A 24,092-nucleotide genomic window follows, 5' to 3' on the forward strand; every position below is an offset into this window, starting at 1 on the left:
AGCGGAATTACGCCTCCGTCATTTGACCAACATGTATAAAGCAATGCCACTTACAGCTAACCCATGTTAACGTGTATGCAAAATTCCATTTTTGCGATCATTGCGCAATGATTCAAAGCGGAATTACGCCTCCGTCATTTGACCAACATGTATAAAGCAATGCCACTTACAGCTAAGCCATGTTAACGTGTATGCGAAATTCCATTTTCGCGATCATTGCGCAATGATTCCAAGCGGAATTACGCCTCCGTCATCTGACCAACATGTATAAAGCAATGCCACTTACAGCTAACCCATGTTAACGTGTATGCGCTATTCCATTTTCGCTCTGTGACGCATATTCTGTAGAGCGCAAGACACATCATTCCTATTTCATGTGTCACTAATCTAAAATCAGATATCTAAACATCATATGTAGTGTATGTTGTGAGATCTGTATAGGTTTAGTATCTGACTATATACACATTTTTTTAAAATAAATCAAATATTAAGATATTATATGAAGTTGGGTAATTACCTGGTTCAGATTCTCCATCTCCTCCCAGGCCACCGGACGGAGAAGCAGCTGCCCTGGCCCCCGCGTCAGGACTTTCAGATCCCGCAGCTGGGAGGGAAGAAGAGGAGGCCGAGGATGGCGAGGATCTAAATCTTTTGGGGACCCGGAGATTGAGGAGCTCGCATAAAGTCACCTCATAAGGGAGTAGGTACAGTTTCCGCGGGGCCTCTCTTTTGCCCCCTCTTTTACGGGCTTGTACCCAGTCCCTTACGAGGTTGACTTTTTTTGTTAACCGCAACCTCATATCTCCGAATCTCCTCATGATCTGATCCTGGGTCCTCTGGACGTCACACACCAATCTAACCGCATTGGTGATAGACTCCCAGAGGGCCTTCTTAACATGCGCATCTGTCAACCTCCTCTTGTTCCCAAACAGCTGGGGATAAAAGTCCTTGACGGTGTGGACCAGTGCAGCGCTCTCCTCCTTGGTGAACCTGGGAGCTGACATGCCTGCTGGGTTGTAGATTTTTTGTTATAACAAAATCAGATATACTGCCTGCAGGCATTAGAGAACTGACAAAGATAGCAAGGTGTAATGGACTTTTATATGGTGAAGTAAACATGAGATGCACCATGGGACAAGTTATCTGTACATCTGATTGGATAAAAGTTTGAAATATTGTTAGAATGTCTGTGAGACCATCCTGACTCAAGTTGTGTTTGTGTGATGAACTCTGATTGGCCGTTCCTTAATGTTTCATATCTTAGTAACTTCCTTACACATACCTCCTGGTGGTGCTGTAACTTCATTTTTCATGTAGACTTATTTGTAACTCATGGGCCTGTCATGCGGATATGTGTGACGCAGATTTAATATCCGTGATCCGTTAAATATTAATGTTTAAATTCTCTTTAAAATCTAATACTGTCCCATTATTAAATGTTGTAGACATTTCTCGGTTTAATAACGGTCTGTTTCTTTAATACAAATACACATTTAATATTGTATGTCTTTATTGTTCATAAAATCAATTTCTTGACTTATTGTGAAGTATTGATATTGCTCTATTAAATGTATTTCATAATGCACATTGATTGTGTGCTATTGCGTGACATTAGACTCTAATGTTTAAAGATGCTAATCTGGTGTTTCAAGATGCGTTTCCCACGCAATATTTCTGAATGTTCAAATTCAGGTTATAATGTTAGTAACTTGGATAATCTGTTTATAAATGTTAAACTACAGGTTTGTTTGTTATTAGTAAATAAACCTCGAGCTTGTATTTGTCTGAAGTGCTCATATATGTTATTGTGCAATGGCGTCTTTATTTTTAAATAGACATTACAACCAAACAATTGTATCTAATGATCTGTAGAGATAGAAGATTGTTTAGACTTTAAAATGTAAATCAATTTATCTTAGTATTTAGATATCCTCAACAGAAGAAATTTAAATGCACATGGTTGAGCCAATCACATAAGGCATCTCTGTGCATCCACCAATCTTCATCTACTGAGCCTATCTCGATATGCTTTTCAAGCAAAGTATGTCAAGATAAGAAGAGAAGTAAATACACTCTTTAAATCTCTTAAAGGGACACTGTCCAAACAAATTTAGCGTTGGTGATTCTGATTGAGCATGAAATGTTAAGCAACTTTATAATTTAATCCGATTCTCAAATGTTAAGAATTATCTTGTTATCTTTCTTTGCAAATCAATAATGATATTTTAGATTACGGACAATTGTTGCAAAAAACCTGGGTTGTCCTTGATGATTGTTGGATAAATTAATCCACCACAAAAAACCAAGTTCTGTCCAGAGTACTGAAGCAAATAAATTATCTATTTAATGCCTTATTTTTAAAGTAATGATAGCAACATCACAAGGAGCATTCATAATATGAGACAATTTTTAAAGTTGCTTAAAATAGAATACTCATTCAGAATGTATAAATCATTAATTTTTTAACTGTCTCCCTTTAAGTATATTTTGAGTTCATGTCCCTTTAAATAAACATTTCACAATAATGCTTGAAATATCAGAAACCTAGGCACCTTCCTTTTGATAAATTAGTATAACATATGAGTAAAGCAAATTTAGATTAACTACTGGATTGTTTTACACACTGACTGAAATATATATTGTAAAGGAGGTATTTCGGAGTCTTCAGCTTAGAGGGACATTAAGCTATATGTTATGTATGCATTTTGGATAAGATTATAATATTTGAACAACTTAATATGTTTTGGTATTCAATCATTAGATTGTAATTATATATATTCTTGGATTAAATACATATCTACATAGGCTATTTTGATGCTGATTGTTGGTTGCACATAGATGCCTTATGTAATTGACTAAGATATGTGCATTGATGTATTTTTTTCAAAGTATATTTAAAGACTGAATGTAATTCTATAGTACTTTCTAAATATGTTTAAATTCTTTTATGAATTATTTCAAAATCAATACACAATATACTTTGTGAATGTCCCTTTAAGGACCAAAACATTTGGAATGTTGATTTAACATTGTCAAAATAAACTAAAGGGGAATGAAAATTATATATAGATATGTGATGTCTAACCCAAGAGGTAAGATTTTAAAAACTACATAATATTAATAACTATAGTTAAATGACTCCACTAGAAAATAAAATCGATTAACCTGGCATCCAATAACTAGCTTGTGAAAAATATCAAGTTAAATGACCTACCATTTATAAATGTAAAAATTAAAATAATTTAGCAAATAATGTTTTGAGATACCTAAGGAAGATACAAGATCTTATAAAATTAATTTTACATTCAACAACACTGTCACTTTAATGTAATTGAACCACTTCACCTTCTTAAAAGGGAAAACAAATAATTTATGACAAATTTTGTCTACATATCCAAAATTATTTTAACATCTAAGAATTTACAAAGAAAAGCATCGATGGATCTCACTCCCCAATTAATGTTAAAAAAGATAGTTTAAATTTTCATCATATCTTATAATTTACTATAAAAAATATTATAAGATATGATGAAAATAATGGTAAAAAAACACACTTTTTCTAACTTTGACCCCCAAAATCTGTTACACATCTACAACCACCAAAAAACACCCATGCTAAATAGTTTCTAAATTTTGTCCTGAGTTTAGAAATACCCAATGTTTACATGTTCTTTACTTTTTTTGCAAGTTATAGGGCTATAAGTACAAGTAGCACTTTGCCATTTCCAAACCACTTTTTTTCAAAATTAGCGCTAGTTACATTGGGACACTAATATCTTTCAGGAATCTCTGAATATCCATTGACATGTATATATTTTTTTTTAGAAGACATCCCAAAGTATTGATCTAGGCCCATTTTGGTATATTTCATGGCACCATTTCACCGCCGAATGCGATCAAATAAAAAAATTATTTTACTTTTTCACAAATTTTTTCACAAACTTTAGGTTTCTCACTGAAATTATTTACAAACAACTCATGAAATTATGGAATAAATGGTTGTAAATGCTTCTCTGGGATCCCCTTTGTTCATAAATAGCAGACATATATGGCTTTGGCTTTGCTTTTTGGTAATTAGAAGGCTGCTAAATGCCACTGCGCACCAACCGTGTATTATGCCCAGCAGTGAATGGGTTAATTAGGGGAGCATGTAGGGAGCTTCTAGGGTTAATTTTAGCTCTAGTGTAGTGTAGTAGACAACCCCAAGTATTGATCTAGGCCCATTTTGGTATATTTCATGCCACCATTTCACCGCCAAAAGCAATCAAATAAAAAAAAATTGTTCACTTTTTCAAACTTTAGGTTTTTCACTAAAATTATTTACAAACAGCTTGTGCAATTATGGCACAAATGGTTTTAAATGCTTCTCTGGGATCCCCTTTGTTCATAAATAGCAGACATATATGGCTTTGGCGTTGCTTTTTGGTAATTATAAGGCCGCTAAATGCTGCTGCGCATCACATGTGTATTATGGCCAGCAGTGAAGGGGTTAATTAGGTAGTTTGTAGGGAGCTTGCAGGGTTAATTTTAGCTTTAGTGTAGAGATCAGACTCCCACCTGACACATCCCACCCCCTGATCCCTCCCAAACAGCACTCTTCCCTCCCCCACCCCACAATTGTCCCCGCCATCTTAAGTACTGGCAGAAAGTCTGCCAGTACTAAAATAAAAGGTATAAAAAAAAAAAAAAAATTTTTTTTTAAGCATATTTACATATGCTGCTATGTAGGGTCCCCCCTTAGCCCCCAACCTCCCTGATCCCCCCAAAAATAGCTCCCTAACCCTCCCCCTCTGCCTTATTGGGGCCATCTTGGGTACTGGCAGCTGTCTGCCAGTACCCAGTTTGCAAATAAAAATGTTTTATTTTTTTATGTTTTACTTTTTGTTTCTGTAGTGTAGCTTCCCCCCCCACAGTCCAATACCCCACCAGCCAAACCGATCACCAAAAAAACCATATTAACCCCTTTGATCCCCACTTCTAACATGTAATATTCTCTGAATCAGTGGATTTTCTAAAATTAATGCATTATTTGATCTTATGCATGTGCTTGTCAAATAGACAACTACCAGTCATGGGAGTCAAATTGTTTTTTATTGACAGATTATATGAATATTTATTATAATCTGTTCAAAAGAGTGTATTTAATATTAAAATGTTTATTATTACCATTTAAAAAATTAAAAGTTTCTGAAACAAAAACAAAAAAATATTCCTGGAAGTCATCAGATGACAATCTGAAATTAAAAAACAAAATTTTAACAAAGTTAATACACACGTCAAATATTCATAAAATACATTTACAATCATCTTGTGTCTATGCTCTAACTTTGTTCAACATTTTTTCAAGATATTTATTAATTAAATTTAAAAAAAAAACAAAAAAAAAACATACACCATTATATTGTGTAATAAAAAATAAATTAAAATATCTGAATTTCTAATTATACATAATAATGTATATCACATTTCAATAATATATATGTTGAACATAAATGTCATATTTCATGTCCATTCAAATACCTCTATATCAACTATAATATGTATTCCTTTTTCGGATTGTGATCCCTAAATATCTAATGATGAAATAAGTATGACTAATGTATGTAAGCTACCAATAATCACATTCTTCCTGTGATTCTTAACTAGCATGCATTGGTACACCAACCTGGATAATGCATGGTCTTTGAAAGTCAATTCAGGGCTAAACAGTTGATCTTCAATAGGTGTCTTATTCATCATTTCAAAAATAGAGGACTGTGAAATACCATCTAAAAATTAGAAAATCATCTAAGTGTCTGATTGTGATCCCTAAATATCTAATTAAGAACTAAATATGACTAATGTATGTAAGCTACTAATATTCAACATTCTTCCTGTGATTCTTAACTAGCATGCATTGGTACACCAACCTGGATAATGCATGGTCTTTGAAAGTCAATTCAGGGCTAAACAGTTGATCTTCAATAGGTGTCTTATTCATCATTTCAAAAAATAGAGGACTGTGAAATACCATCTAAAAATTAGAAAATCATCTAAGTGCCTGATTGTGATCCCTAAATATCTAATTAAGAACTAAATATGACTAATGTATGTAAGCTACTAATATTCAACATTCTTCCTGTGATTCTTAACTAGCATGCATTGGTACACCAACCTGGATAATGCATGGTCTTTGAAAGTCAATTCAGGGCTAAACAGTTGATCTTCAATAGGTGTCTTATTCATCATTTCAAATATAGAGGACTGTGAAATACCATCTAAAAATTAGAAAATCATCTAAGTGTCTGATTGTGATCCCTAAATATCTAATTAAGAACTAAATATGACTAATGTATGTAAGCTACTAATATTCAACATTCTTCCTGTGATTCTTAACTAGCATGCATTGGTACACCAACCTGGATAATGCATGGTCTTTGAAAGTCAATTCAGGGCTAAACAGTTGATCTTCAATAGGTGTCTTATTCATAATTTCAAAAATAGAGGACTGTGAAATCCCATCTAAAAAAGTAAAATCATCTAAGTGTCTGATTGTGATCCCTAAATATCTAATTAAGAACTAAATATGACTAATGTATGTAAGCTACTAATATTCAACATTCTTCCTGTGATTCTTAACTAGCATGCATTGGTACACCAACCTGGATAATGCATGGTCTTTGAAAGTCAATTCAGGGCTAAACAGTTGATCTTCAATAGGTGATTTATTCATCATTTCAAAAATAGAGGACTGTGAAATACCATCTAAAAATTAGAAAATCATCTAAGTGTCTCCAATAGGATGCCTCCACAGCCTTATTCTATCAAATAGTTGGCAATTACTATGTGAACATGTCTTTGTATGGTTTTCAAGGTCAGCAGATTGGAAAGATAATGCCAGACATGATCCGATTGGTATACTTCAATTTCAATCTTGGATTTTTCCACTGTCAGTCTGGGCAATCTTCACTGTCAGGCTTCTAATTCTTCCCTTTCAGTCTTTAGATTAAGTCAGCTCCCTAATGGCAGAAAAAGTTTAATAAAAATTACTACAAGTGTGTGAATCATTTCTGTACCCCTCTCCCATCCCCCATTTCAGAATACATTTCTGTCACTAGCTTACTAAGCGTGTGTAGCATCTTGTGTTATGTTCTATCAAGTGTGAAGATGAGTCATATTGAGCAGAACAAACCTCTAATGTGTGACATTGAACCATAGTCATGCTAGAGGATCCCTTTCTGAGTATTTACATTTTAAGTAATGTGTAAACTAAATACTAGTTTAGAAAATGTATGCCATATGATGTATTTGTGTACAATTCATGCCAGCAACAGTCCATACATTTATACTTACCATCTGATGTCCTCTTTAAAAACCAGGTGGCAAAGACTCGCTACAGGACCCAATGCCCAGAGCATCACCTATATTAATAAATGAAACACATTTTTAGCATTTGATGAACAATCCTAACATGTTTGCACAATTCTCTACTTGTCATTTCCCTATAGTTCACATCTATTGACAATACTCCAGTCTAACTTCTATTCTTTACCGTCTAAAGTTGCGGTTGATGATGTCTGCTCTGACATTGAGCCCCTCGTCCCGGAATGGCCCCTCTAGAACAGGATCATCCTCCTCATCTCTGAGGAGGTTTCTGTCCGGCCGGATGGCCTGCAGCATCCCAGCCCGCTGTGCAATATTATGCAGGACGCTACAGGCTACAACAATCTTAGCCACCTTCTTTGGGTTGTACTGGAGGGCTCCTCCCGACCTGTCCAGGCACCTGAACCTCATCTTCAGGAGCCCGAACATCCGTTCAACCACCACCCTGGTTCTCTTATGAGCCCTATTGTAGCGCTCCTCAGACACATCAGTCGGGCTACGCAAGGGGGTAATGAGCCAAGGCCGGCTCATGTACCCAGAATCACCTATAAATTATGAACAGAACATAATTCTAACAGAATCCTCAAAATAGTATTTGGAGTACAATAAAAAGTTTTGTACACGATAATCCAGTAACAAATGTTTATTTTAAAATTAAAAAATCTAGTTCAATATTATTCTCTATCTTCCCATTTAATCTAAGACATGCTACATATGCGTATTTCTCCTAAATAAAGCCTTGTGTAAAATGCAAACTACATGGTTACATTGCATTCTCTATCTGAGCATTTAAGGTAAGACATGCTACATATCTGCATTGAACTAAAAGACATTAGCGGAAAGAGACAATGACATGGTTAAATTGCATTAGCTAATATCTTCCCATTTCAGCTAAGACATGCTACATATGCGTATTTCTCCTAAATCAAGCCTTGTGTAAAATGCAAACTACATGGTTACATTGCATTCTCTATCTGAGCATTTAAGGTAAGACATGCTACATATCTGCATTGAACTAAAAGACATTAGCGGAAAGAGACAATGACATGGTTAAATTGCATTAGCTAATATCTTCCCATTTCAGCTAAGACATGCTACATATGCGTATTTCTCCTAAATCAAGCCTTGTGTAAAATGCAAACTACATGGTTACATTGCATTCTCTATCTGAGCATTTAAGGTAAGACATGCTACATATCTGCATTGAACTAAAAGACATTAGCGGAAAGAGACAATGACATGGTTAAATTGCATTAGCTAATATCTTCCCATTTCAGCTAAGACATGCTACATATGCGTATTTCTCCTAAATCAAGCCTTGTGTAAAATGCAAACTACATGGTTACATTGCATTCTCTATCTGAGCATTTAAGGTAAGACATGCTACATATCTGCATTGAACTAAAAGACATTAGCGGAAAGAGACAATGACATGGTTAAATTGCATTAGCTAATATCTTCCCATTTCAGCTAAGACATGCTACATATGCGTATTTCTCCTAAATCAAGCCTTGTGTAAAATGCAAACTACATGGTTACATTGCATTCTCTATCTGAGCATTTAAGGTAAGACATGCTACATATCTGCATTGAACTAAAATACATTAATGGAAACAGACAATGACATGGTTAAATTGCATTAGCTAATATCTTGCCAGTTCAGCTAAGACATGCTACATATGCATATTTCTCCTAAACCAAACCTTGTGTAAAATGCTAACTACATGGTTACATTACATTCTCTATCTGAGCATTTAAGGTAAGACATGCTACATATCTGCATTGAACTAAAAGTAGACATTAGCGGGGGGAAAATATATGGTTAAATTGCATCCTATAGCTGAACATTACGCTAACATTTTAAAACTACATTGGCAATTGTCAAACTAATTAACCATGTTGTGCACAAATACTCACCAACGAGATAACCAGGGGGCATTTGTCTTTCCTCAAACGGTCTCCACAGGGACGACAGAGAGAGGATGCGGGCATCATGACTAGCCCCTCCAAAATTCGCACACACATGCATAATCCTCATCCGTGCGTCACAAACATACTGCACGTTGAGGCTATGAAAATGTTTGCGATTTCTGAAGGGCAAGTCATCAATTGGAGCACGCAGCGCAATGTGGGTACAATCTATGGCTCCCAAGACATTGGGCAATTCAGCAATATCAAAGAATTCCCGCTTCAGGCGCCTCCAATCACCATCATTCTGTGGGAATCCTATGTATTGCTTACTGATACGTACCATGGCGTCCAGAAAGTTATCAAACACCACAGAGAATGTACCTTGAGCCAGGCCATGCATGTACAGTTCTCCGGATTGAAAACTCCCGGAGGCCAGGACGTATAGACAGCTTAGCATCTTACTCATGGCGGGAACAGCAGTCCTTATTCTTATACGTGGCTCCAAATGAGGTTTAAGAAGATCATAAAGGCCAATGAGCTGTTCACGATCGAGCCGATACTTATCATAAACCTCAAAGTCGCTCATGTTTTCCAAGGTGGGTCTCACCCTGTAGACAGGAGGACCTCGAACCAGACGACCCCTTTGTCTCAGTCTGAGCCGCCGAGGCTGCCTGATTCGACCAACAGCTAGTTCGCCAATAGCAGCACCAGCAGCGTCTACCATGTCATCGTCATCCATCTTTCAAAACAGCGTAACAAGGTATGCACTTGATCTGATGTGGATCACAAGTGATGCTTTGGCCATGTTGTTTGGGGGATTTATAGTACAATTAGTCCAATGGTAGTGAGTTAGTAATGATTGCTAATTGTATTCACTTGTTTGTATGTGAGCGGCGCGAATGCTTTCACAGAGGGCGTTTATTTGTTGTTTGCTGAAATGTTGTTTTCCCCCAATGAATCTCAATGTGAAAGTGTCAACTATCACACATACAGTGCATGTTTGTAATGTTTGATCATATGCGTAATCAATATTTCTTAAACGCGATCTTATAGTAAAAAGCACACGTCCAGGCTAACATGAATGAAAGTGCATAGTTGTGTATAATGTGCATCGAATGTGATCGATCAATGTTGCTGCAACATTGTTTGTAAACGATAAAGTAACATCTGCCATCTGTAGTATTGTATATATAAGTGATTGCCGAGCTGTCAATATTGTATGCGTCCCTTTCAATTCGCAATAATAATTCAGAACTTCCCGTCTGCCATCCGTAGTATTGTAAATATAAGTGATTGCCGAGCTGTCAATATTGTATGCGTCCCTTTCAAATGGCAATAATAATTCAGAACTTCCCGTCTGCCATCTGTAGTATTGTATATATAAGTGATTGCCGAGCTGTCAATATTGTATGCGTCCCTTTCAAATCGCAATAATAATTCAGAACTTCCCGTCTGCCATCTGTAGTATTGTATATATAAGTGATTGCCGAGCTGTCAATATTGTATGCGTCCCTTTCAAATCGCAATAATAATTCAGAACTTCCCGTCTGCCATCTGTAGTATTGTATATATAAGTGATTGCCGAGCAGTCAATATTGTATGCGTCCCATTAAAATGGCACTAATACTGAATAACTTCCGGCTGTCATCTATAGTATTGTATATATAAGTGATTGCCGAGCTGTCAATATTGTATGCATCCTATTCAAATGGCACTAATACTGAATAACTTCCGGCTGTCATCTGTAGTATTGTATATATAAGTGATTGCCGAGCTGTCAATATTGTATGCGTCCCTTTCAAATCGCACTAATGCTGAATAACTTCCGGCTGTCATCTGTAGTATTGTATATATAAGTGATTGCCGAGCTGTCAATATTGTATGCGTCCCTTTCAAATCGCACTAATACTGAATAACTTCCGGCTGTCATCTGTAGTATTGTATATATAAGTGATTTGCGAGATGTCAATATTGTATGCGTCCCTTTCAAATCGCACTAATACTGAAGAACTTCCGGCTGTCATCTGTAGTATTATATATAAGTGATTGCCGAGATGTCAATATTGTATGCGTCCCTTTCAAATCGCACTAATGCTGAATAACTTCCGGCTGTCATCTGTAGTATTATATATATAATTGATTTGCGATCTGACAATATTTATTAATTGTCCCATTCAAATCTCCCTAATAATGCTGTTCCAAACTGTTGTTTACGTATATGTTGTATTGTAGTATTGAGTGTTAAAGTTCCGAAAAGGGGCGGTACAGTCGTGAATCTGTGATGTGTATGGTTGAATCTTCTAATGACGTCATGATATTATTAACCTGCCTATGTAGTTCTGAAATCCTCATTGTGTTGTTGTATTGTGCTACATTGTTATTGTGTGCAGAATAAAATCTAAATGTGTGCTTTGTGGTTGCGTGATGGGTGAGGCGTGTTATGTACATATACGTATATATTGTGATTGTGTCCCACATATGCTGACTTCTATATAGCGGTCTGGCATTGTTGTTCCTTCCCATAAAGTGACATCTGTAATCTTGTGTAATGATGTTCTTGTTGTACGTAATTCCTAATGGTTTCTGGTGATGGAATCATGATGTTAAAAGTACAGTAAAATCCATATGTTCTGTTTTGTGATTCCTATAGAGAATGTAATGTGTTTTTCCCCCATCATTTGAATGCACACAGTGGCGACTCTAGGAACAATATATAGGGGGGGCACAAAAAATAGCAGAGACAAAACGGGGGGGCACTAATAATTTTCACCACAAAATTATGCCGCTGAAAAAAACTAAATAAATATAAATAAGATTCCAAAATACCAAAGTAATGCAGTATGCAGTTATACCTTTTTATTGTACTAACCTAATACTTAAAAGACAAGCTTACAAGATTTTTCCTTTCTTCCTCAAGTATAGCTTCAGACCTGAGAAAGAGAGGGAAACTCTCAAAAGCTTTTATTTATAGTTTAAAGCAATAACAGCATGACTCTGTAATTCAGGGTTCTTCAAACTTTTTTCCCCCAAGACCCAGTGCCATGATACCACATACCTTTGTGACTCTATTTTTGTGTTTGGTCTGAAAACACACACACACTCACCCTCATGCAACACACACAATCTTATACTACACACACCACAAACTCACCCTCATACAACACACACACCACACACACACTTTAATACAACACACACACTCATACTACACACACTCAACATCATACTGCACACACACCACACACTCACCCTCATACTGCACACCACACACTCACCCTCATACACTCACCCTCATACTGTGCACACACCACACACTCACCCTCATACTGCACACACTCACCCTTATACTACACACACACCACACACTCACCCTGATACTACACACACTCACCCTCATACTACACACACACCGCACACCCTCATACAGCACACACACACTCATAATACACACACCTTACCCACATACTACACACCCTATATGGTATATCACAAGTTTTTTTGGGACAAATACTTTTTTTCAATAAAAGCAAGATGTGTTTAAAGGGACATGAAACACAACATTTTTCATTAATGGTCTAGAAAGAGCATGCAATTTGAAATAACTTTCTAATTTACTTCTATTATCTAATATGCTTCATTCTTTTGATATCCTTTGCTGAAAAGCATACAGTATATAGATAGGCTAAGTAGCTGCTGATTGGTGGCTGCACATAGATGCCTTGTGTGATTGGCTCACCCATGTGCATTGCTATTTCTTCAACAAAGTATATGTAAAGAATGAAGCAAATTAGATAATATAAGTAAATTGGAATGTTGTTTAAAATGTTATTCTCTATCTGAATCATGAAAGAAAGAAAAATGGGTTTAGTGTTCCTTTAATGTCCTTTTAATCGTGAATATTCAAGTTTTCTACTGTAAATACTAGAATATATAAGACAATGTGTAAAAGAGTGAGTCAATTTGAATATTGAATGTACTGTACTACAATTACATGAAAACAAATTCTAGCTCTCAATTCATGGCAAGATTCCTAACTGAACTATTTAATAATAATCAGTTATAATTAAAAAGTATTAGATATTTTCTGAGATGTGTTTCTGAAATGCAGTGTCTCATTCACTGAACATGTTGTTATCTGCAAAGTATTTATTAAATTGGTGGCCACAGAAAGTAATGACATAATTATTTTACAGTGCATTATTTATACAGTTCTAGTCATAAATTATACTAAAATTATATTATATAAATAATATTAAATTATTCACAATTGCACCATTGCAGAATGTTGGCATGTGCAACAAATATGCTATTGTTTCTATGCCAGAGTTGTTATACACACCAGTATCCAGAAGATGGAGCCATAGAGAAAAATGTGGTGGAAAAAGACTTGGCAAAAACGGAGTGTTATATTTTCTTGAAGAACCATACACTTCTCATTATAAACAGTGCTCTACTGATGGTATGAATGAATCTGCTTTGATATTAGCAATATTTGACCTGCAGATAGTCACTTTGCACATCCACATTACCAAGAAGATATAAATTATTGGTAATAGTAAATTTAGGTATTCTTTTTTTTTAACGTTTACACTCCTGAGTCCTGAAACAGTGAATCATGTATAATGGAGGGAGGATGTGCTTGGCAATCGTTATGCTTTTTAGTGATATGACCTGCAGTCAACTAGCACAGAACACCCAAATTAGCAAGAAGATATGCCGGTAACAGTAAATTTGGGGATTTTTTTTTAACATTTACAGAACAGTGAGTGAATCATCATGCATTCTTATTCTTACCCCAGAATAAGATCTGCTCTATTTTCTTCGTCACAGATTTGATTATTCTTACTGTGCCACTGCTGGTGCTGCTGCATTTGATGTTCCCGCGCTTCTACACACAGCACACCAGCTGTCTGGCTCCTCCCTCTTCCTCTCCAATGGCAGTGAGTCTCCGGTCACAATTATGTTCCTTGTGCTGGCATGTGTGATAGGAACGCATGTGACTTTGATGCCTTGCCTGATACTCAGACTGGAGAAGGAGGAAATAGCGCACCAGCATGCACGGTATATTAGAGTGCCGTGGTGCTGCGTGTAGAGCCGGTGTGGTGGGTTCCAAGTGTGAACATGGGTTTGGGGAAGCGCGCTGTCACTGGGCAATTATTTACCTCAGTCTTCATTCTCAATTCACTGACTCAGTCACCCATCCCGCCCAGAGTTAAAAATAAACATAAAAAAAAATACACTCCTCCAAGTCCTCCAGCATTATGTAAGTGCTGGGGCTGGCGGGGGGGGGCTGGTGGGGGGGCAAGCTATTTTCCAAGGGGGGCAAGTGCCCCCCCCCCCTTGCCCCCCTGTAGCGACGCCACTGAATGCACATGTATGAGTGAATGTTAAAAGTAATGTATGTGCATCCATGAGTGATCATGTGTTAAGCCTATGTAGATATGCTGTTGCTGCAAGCATATGAGTTGAATAACTGAAATGCAATAATAAAGGTAAATGAGAATTGTTTCCCATTGTGTAGTGTTTGTGAATCCTGAAAAGTTGACATTATTTTTGTGTCCGTTTAAATGTAATATTTTTTTAAATAAAAGTTTGTTACTAGTGATGTTGATTTGTAGTTGATGTAATATAAAAGTCTGAAACAATTTAATGGTGTTGTGAATATTCAAACAGTAAAATCCATAAATCCACCATAGGGAAATAGTCATTTCTTGATCTATTTATCATAGCTGGGTCTAACGCATGAAATCATGTATTTTCTAGCGCTGGTATTTGGAGTTTTTCTGTCTACGCTATTTGCGTGCGTTAGGGAAATGTGGGTTTCGCGTGCACGAGCACGTCTTCCCAATAGAAGTCAATGGAGGCTCTAAAAATTGGTATTTTTTTTTTTCTAAGATTGGTTTTCCTCGTAAACTGAGTGACGTCATGAGCTTGTGTGAAAAAGTAACTAAATCGTGTTCTTTTTGTGATAAATAAATATTTTTTGTATGTCATGTGGTGTATATTGTTTGTATGCATCGATGAGTGTATGTTTGTGATAATGTTATTAGTTAGATGTAGGTATATGAGGGTCTTTTCCCGTGTGTCAATGTAAGTCAATGGGAAAATGGATTTGTGTTGTTTTTTTTCTAACACCCGAGATCTCGCAACTTTAATCCTTTGTATTTTGATGAAAAATTATTAAATCTGAAAAATAAATATAGTGTAGTGTTTGTATGAGTGTAAGTGTAGTTTGTGTAATATTTGTTTTGTGATTCGTGGATGTTTATTTTGTCGGTATATGTTTACTACTGGGTCTGAGGTGTCGGTAGAAATTTGAGCGTTAGGTGATTTTTGAGTGTCGGTAACTGAACTGGAAATACCAGAGTCCGTAAGAAACCAGCGTTAGGGGCCTCTAACGCTGGTTTTCACGGCTAACGCCAAACTCCAAATCTAGGCCTATGTGTTTTCTGTGGGTTTCTCTGTGAGGGTGTGTGTATGTCTGTCCATTTTCTGTGGGTGTCTCTGTGAGAGTATGTGTATGTCTTTGTGTGTTTTCTGTGAATGTCTCAGTGAGAGTGTGTGTGTATGTATTTCTGTGTCTGTTTTATGTGGTCGTCTCTCTGTATGTGTAAGTCTTTGCATGTTTTCTGTGGGTGTCTCTGTGTGTGTGTATGACTTTGTGTGTTTTCTGAGGCTGTCTCTGTCAGTGTTTCCTTGGGTGTATGTGCAAGTTTGTACTTGAGTTTGTGTGTGTGTGTGTCCATTGTCTGTTCCTTTTTAGGACATTTTGACCTTACTACTGATTATTCACATCTTTCTACAGACTTTGAGACTAATGAGACCTTTCCGGAAGTCACCAATCAACCATTTAACCTTTCGATTATTGTTTAGGCAGTTCAGGGCCCTTCCTTTCAGCCACTGCATGCTGTTGTTATTATTTAGTTGGCATTTTCCTTGACAAAAAGATAATAAGAACTCCATATTTTGTTTTGTAAATCTCCTTTTTTGACAAAACTGTAGTTTACCTCATTACTTGTCAGGTAAATGTAAACAAGTGCTGAGTGTCTGTGTGTTTCTTTGCGTGTCTGCTAGAGCAGCCCTTCTTAAACTTTTTCCACTCGTGACCCCATTTCACGCAAGAAATTTTTACGTGACCCCGGGTATATAAAATAGGTATACAAATCAAACATTTACTGATAATAAATCATTACGAAATTTATTTTAAAACAATTCTTTGGAATACATATAATATTAACATTTATTAAAGACAAAATCAAATTTGCATACTAATGAGATGGATGTGCTTGTTTATTTTTACATAAAGAATTAAATCTTGGTTGAATATTTGATACTGCAGGACATAGAGCATCTTCAACGTTTTCAGAGTTGATCGATATTTTGTTTTTATATTCGTCAAAGCTGAAAATGCCGCTTCGCATAAATACGTAGTACAGAATGGCAGAAGTATGTCTAGGGCCATTTCAGAAATTGTTGGAAATTCTGTCTTAATCTGAAGCCAATATTCAGTTAACGATTGTTGCTGAAACTCAAGTTTGAAACCTGTGTCACTTGATAACTCGGCCAATTCTTCTTGAACTTTAAATGGCAGATGGCTGACGTTTTCGATTTCCATTGAGTATGGTTTTTGAACCCAACTTTGTTTTTGTGAATCAAAATTTGAAGAGAAGTATTTCTGAAACTGTGTCTCCAGGCACTTCAGATGATCAATTATAACTCTTACAATTTAATCTTTGGGAAGGTTATTTTCAATTATAAAATCATCTGTAGCTGTAAACATTTCTAAAGATCCCTTTTCCACCCTATTCTTCCATATGTAAACTTTTTTAGTAAAACTTTCAACTTTATCTTTTATATGTTACAATTTTTTCCTTGAAGCGACAGGTTTAAATCATTCAGTTTTTCAAAAATATCCAACAAATAACAAAGTTTTGAAAGCCATAAGCCATTATGAAAAAAATTAACAAAATCGGATTTCTGCTCAGTCAAAAATATAATACATAGTAACATAATTTTATTGCTCTTACAGTGAAAAAACGTTTCCGTTACAGGAGATTAAATCTCCTTTCCTCCAACCTTAAATTGTGACCTCTGGTCACAAACAATTTTCTTGGAATAAACAGAGTTTCTGCCATCTCTGTATATGGCCCTTCTCTGAACTTTTTCTAGTTCTGCCATGTCTTTTCTTGCGATCGGTCCCCAGAACTGCACTCCATACTCAAGGTGAGGTCTTACCAGGGCTTTATATAGTGACCGAATAATGCTTTCCTCCCTTGAGTCAATGCCTCTTTTAATACATGCTAGTATCTTATTATCCTTTGAAGCTGCTGCCCTGCATTGTGCACCCATCTTTAGCTTGTTATCTATTACTACTCCCAAATCCATTTCCTCCTGTGTTTGGCTAAGTCTTGTCCCATTTAAATAATACGTTGCCTGCTTATTTTTACTTCCAAAATGTAGAACCTTGCATTTTCCCGTATTAAATCCCATTTTCCATTTACCTGCCCATACTTCTAATTTTTGCAGGTTTCTTTGTAACAAAAGTTCATCCTGCTCTGACCTAATTACTTAACTTAGTATCATCTGCAAAAATAGAGATGTCGCTATTTAATCCTAGCTCCAAGTCATTATTATAAAAATATTAAAAAGAAAAGGGCCCAGCACTGATCCCTGGGGTACTCCCCTGATTACCTTTGTCCAATCTGAGTATGATCCATTTACTACTACTCGTAGCTCCCTATCTTTAATCCAGTTATTTATCCACAAACTAACATTTTCAGCTATTCCCAGTCCCTTAATTTTGTGCATTAATCTCTCATGTGGCACTGTATCAAACGCCTTTGCAAAATCTAAGTATATCACATCAACTGATTCCCCTTTATCTATATTTTACTTACTTCCTCATAGAATCTAATTAGATTAGTTTGACATGATCTATTTCTCATAAAACCATGCTGATTAGAACTCATAATCTTGTTTACACGAATATGCTCATCAATATAATCCCTTCAAATATCTTCCCCACTATTGATGTCAGACTAACTGGTCTATAGCTTCCTGGATCATCCCTACTTCCCTTTTTGAAGAGTAGCACCACATCAGCTTTACGCCAATCCTTGGGTACCATGCCTGAGGATAATGAGTCTTGAAAAATTAAGAGTAGAGGTTTGTCTATAACAGTGCTAAGTTCCCTCAACACCCTTGGGTGTATTCCATCTGGGCCTGGAGTTTTATTTACCTTAATATTATCCAATTTGTTCCTGATATCCTCTATACATAACCCAATTAATGGTATGGGCTGGCATGTTCTATTTTGTTCCAAAGTATCATCCAATGGTTCCTCTCTTGTGTATACTGAAGAAAAAAACTGGTTTAGTATATCAGCCTTCTCCCTGTCACTGTTAATCATGCTACCCTCCCCGCATTTTAATGTACCTATATTGTCTTTCTTAGATTTTTTTGCTATGTATGTACTTAAAGAATCTTTTAGGGTTAGATTTAGAATCCTTTGCAATTAATTTTTCATTTTCAATTTTGGCTAATTTGATTGCTTTTTTGCATGCTTTGTTACATTCCTTATAAATATGGAATTTTGAGTCTTTACTATTTTCTTTGAATAATTTAAATGCCCTACGTTTTTTCCTAATTTCTCTTAACACATTTATATTCAGCCACATTGGCTTGGATTCTTTATTTTTATTTTTATAACCATATGGTATTTGTTGATATGTATATTTATTTAACAAAGTTTTAAATGTTATCCATTTATCCTCTGTATTTTTATTAGAGAATACTTTGTCCCAATTTATGTTATTTAATGATTTCCTTAAATCGTTGAATTTTGCTTTCTTAAAATTAAAAGTCTTGGTTAAACCTTTAAGACACTGCTTATGAAAAGAAATCTCAAATGTGACCATGTTATGATCACTGTTACCCAAATGTTCTTTGACTTCTATGTTTGATATTATATCTGTATTATTTAATAGCACTAAATCCAATATAGCGTTACTCCTAGTTGGCTCCTCTATTAATTGTGACAAGAAGTTATCCCTGAGAACATTTATAAATCTATCCCCCTTAGCTGAATTACTAGATTCATTGGCCCAGTTTATAACTTCATCTTTCAATTTCAATAATCTGTTTAAACTTCGCCCTCTTGAGAGCCACCTTACCTCTGCATGTAGTAATAAGCTTTTGTAATCCGAGTCCATGTCTTTGCAAAGGTTTGAAAACAAACGACTGTTAAGGGCATGGCTTTTAATGAGTTAATTATTTTGATAGTATCGCAAAGCACAACATCTAAATCTGGTGATAACTTTTTGGCTACGAGTACCTCCCGATGGATCATGCAATGAGTAAAAGTGATATGTTCATTGCCATCAGCTTTAACTTTTGCTAAAAATCCAACATTTCTGCCCATCATTGCTCCAGCGCCGTCTGTACAGACTCCAACACAGTTTTTCCACTGTAACCCTTCTTTTTTGAAAAATTCATCTACTTTAAGATATATATCTTCCCCTCTTGTGTGCCCTTCCAAAGGGCGACAAAACAATAAGTCCTCATGTATGCTTCCTTCATAAACATATTTTACATAAAGTAACAAATGTGCCATGTTAGAAATATCTGGTTTCATCTAACTGAATTGCAAACTTCAGGCTGTCCTTAAGCCTGGTAATAAGCTGCTGGAATTGGTCATTACCAATATCAGAAATTATTTTGGAAACTGTAGCATTCGATAAAGGAATTTTACGAATTTCATCCCCATCCTTTTTCCCATGAACTATTTCTGACATTTTAATAGCAGCAGGTAAAAAGATCTTCTCCTATCATGTAGGGCTTTTTAGTTTTTGCAATTAAATAAGAAGTTTCATAAGATGCAAGTAAATACTTTTCGTTGACAGTAACAAATGTCTCAAAAGATTGTTATTTGAAAATTTTAAAAGTCGTTCGAAATATTCCTTTGGTTTATTGCAGTACGCTGCATGCTTGGTATTAAGATGTCTTTTTAGTTTGGCTGGTTTCATGCTCTCCGCAGCCAAAACTTCCTTACAAATTAGGCAAAGAGGTTTCTCCACACCATCATGATCATTATAAGTAAATCCATATTGCAAAAATGATTCATCATATTTTCATTTTCTGGTCACTTTCAGTGTGCTACAACCTGGTAGCGAAGACTCGGTCGCATTGTCACCAGTATTTTTACCTCTTCTGTCTACATTTAGCCACTTATCCATAATGAAAAATATTTTTGTCCTAAACCGAAAATATAAATAAATACTATCTTTAGTTTATAAAATTACATTTGTTGACCGCGATATTATGATGTCACTAAACACACTGACATTAGCACCGCGATATAATGATGTCACTAAACACACTGACATTAGCACCGCCATATTATGATGTCACTAAACACACTGACATTAGCACCGCCATATTACGATGTCACTAAACACAATGACATTAGCACCGCCATATTATGATGTCACTAAACACACTGACATTAGCACCGCCATATTATGATGTCACTAAACACACTGACATTAGCACCGCCATATTATGATGCCACTAAACACACTGACATTAGCACCGCCATATTATGATGTCACTAAACACACTGACATTAGCACCGCCATATTATGATGTCACTAAACACACTGACATTAGCACCGCCATATTATGATGCCACTAAACACACTGACATTAGCACCGACATATTATGATGTCACTAAACACACTGACATTAGCACCGCCATATTATGATGTTACTAAATTTTGATTTGAGGTAATTCTTCCAACCTCTAATATGAACCCGATGATATGGTATGCATTATTTTGCAAACAGAAATTAGTTTAATTAGACATTACTGGCAGAAAAGTTGTGTATCTTATACATATATATTTTATATTTAATATACACACTATATATATATATATATATATATATATATATATATATATATATATATATATATATATATATATATATATATATATATACAGTGGGGCAAAAAAGTATTTAGTCAGCCACCAATTGTGCATGTTCTCCCACTTAAGAAGATGAGAGAGGCCTGTAATTTTTATCATAGGTATACCTCAACTATGAGAGACAAAATGTGGAAACAAATCCAGACAATCGCATTGTCTGATTTGGAAAGAATTTATTTGCATATTATGGTGGAAAATAAGTATTTGGTCACCTACAAACAAGCAAGATTTCTTGCTCTCACAGACCTGTATCTTCTTCTTTAAGAGGCTCCTCTGTCCTCCACTCATTACCTGTATTAATGGCACCTCTTTGAACTTGTTATCAGTATAAAAGACACCTGTCCACAACATCAAACAGTCACACTCCAAACTCCACTATGGTGAAGACCAAAGAGCTGTTGAAGGACACCAGAAACACAATTGTAGACCTGCACCAGGCTGGGAAGACTGAATCTGCAATAGGCAAGCAGCTTGGTGTGAAGAAATCAACTGTGGGAGCAATAATTAGAAAATGGAAGACATACAAGATCACTGATAATCTCCCTCGATCTGGGGCACCACGCAAGATCTCACCCCGTGGGGTCAAAATGATCACTAGAACAGTGAGCAAACATCCCAGAACCACACGGGGGGACCTAGTGAATGACCTGCAGAGAGCTGGGACCAACGTAACAAAGGCTACCATCAGTAACACACTATGCCGCCAGGGACTCAGATCCTGCAGTGCCAGACGTGTCCCCCTGCTTAAGCCAGTACATGTCCGGGCCCGTCTGACGTATGCTGGAGAGCATTTGGATGATCCAGAAGTGGATTGGGAGAATGTCATATGGTCAGGATGAAACCAAAGTAGAACTGTTTGGTAGAAACACAACTCGTCGTGTTTGGAGGAGAGAGAATGCTGAGTTGCAACCAAAGAACACCATACCTACTGTGAAGCATGGGGGTGGCAACATCATGCTTTGGGGCTGTTTCTCTGCAAAGGGAACAGGATGACTGATCCGTGTACATGAAAGAATGAATGGGGCCATGTATTGTGAGATTTTGAGTGCAAACCTCCTTCCATCAGCAAGGGCATTGAAGATGAAATGTGGCTGGGTCTTTCAGCATGACAATGATCCCAAACACACTGCCCGGGCAACGAAGGAGTGGCTTCGTAAGAAGCATTTCAAGGTCCTGGAGTGGCCTAGCCAGTCTCCAGATCTCAACCCCATAGAAAACCTATGGAGGGAGTTGAAAGTCCGTGTTGCCCAGCGACAGCCCCAAAACATCACTACTCTAGAGGAGATCTGCATGCAGGAATGGGCCAACATACCAGCAACAGTGTGTGACAACCTTGTGAAGACTTACAGAAAATGTTTGACCTCTGTCATTGCCAACAAAGGATATATAACAAAGTATTGAGATGAACTTTTGATATTGACCAAATACTTATTTTCCACCATAATTTGCAAATAAATTATTTCCAAATCAGACAATGTGATTGTCTGGATTTGTTTCCACATTTTGTCTCTCATAGTTGAGGTATACCTATGATGAAAATTACAGGCCTCTCTCATCTTCTTAAGTGGGAGAACTTGCACAATTGGTGGCTGACAAAATACTTTTTTGCCCCACTGTGTATATATATATATATATATATATATAGTGATGTCGCGAATCTAAAATTTTCGGTTCGCGAACGGCGGACTCGAACTTCTGGTATTGTTCGTGAACGCGCAAACCGCCATTGAATTCAATAGGCAGGCGAACTTTAAAACCTACAAGGACTCTTTCTGGCCACAATAGTGATGGAAAAGTTGTTTCAAGGGTACTAACACCTGGACTGTCGCATGCTGGAGGGGGATCCCTGGCAAAACTCCCATGGAAAATTACATAGTTTATGCAGAGTCTGCTTTTAAGCCATAATGCGCCTAAATCAACTATCATTCCCAAAGTGGCTGTCTCAAAACATCCCGGACAGAAGATAGATTGATAGATAGGATAGATAGATATACATAGATTGATAGTTAGATAGAATCGATAGAAGAGAAATAGATAGATTTGTTAGATATATAATTACCCTAATAAAGTCTAATAATTAAACATGCGTTCTTGGACCCAACTATCTTGTGTTAATTAGTACTTTTCTTAGCACTTTAATCCCTGTTCCCCACCCCCACCCCCGGGGGTGTTCTATATGGCCTGCCTGTTTACCCTGAAAAATATAATAATAAGACATGCGGTCTGGTACCAATTTTAACTAGGTTGTGTTTTAAGTACTACCATTCTTAGCACTTTAATCTCTGTAACTCCCCCTATTTGGTGAGGTCTAGACGGCCTGGATGATTACCCATACAAAATATAATAATAAGACATCTGCTCTTGGTCTGCGACCCATGGTAACTATGTTGTGTTAATTAGTAATGTCCTTCGCATTTTAATAGCTGTTACTCATACTCACCCTATCGGTGGATGTCTATATGGCCTGCATGATTACCCTTACAAAATATAATAACCAAACATATGTTCTGGGACCCATGGTAAGTAGTTTGTGTTAAGTAGTACTGTTCTTTGCAGTTTAATACCTGTTACAACACCAAATGGTGGCAGGTCTATCTGGCCTTCATGATTAGCTGCACCCAAAGCCAAAAAAAAGCCGAGTGGTCTTATACTAACACCCATGGCTAACTCGGTTGTTTCAATTAGTACTATTCTTAGCACTTTCATCCCTGTTACGGGTGGTCTACATGGCCATCATGATTAGCCGAACAAAATACTACAATCCAACCTTTGCTCAGTCTTCATAGGCCCTTCATTGTCTGTATAGTTTTTATTATTTTTATAGCTGATAC

Source organism: Bombina bombina, chromosome 5, assembly GCF_027579735.1.
Source record: "Bombina bombina isolate aBomBom1 chromosome 5, aBomBom1.pri, whole genome shotgun sequence".
NCBI lineage: Eukaryota > Metazoa > Chordata > Amphibia > Anura > Bombinatoridae > Bombina > Bombina bombina.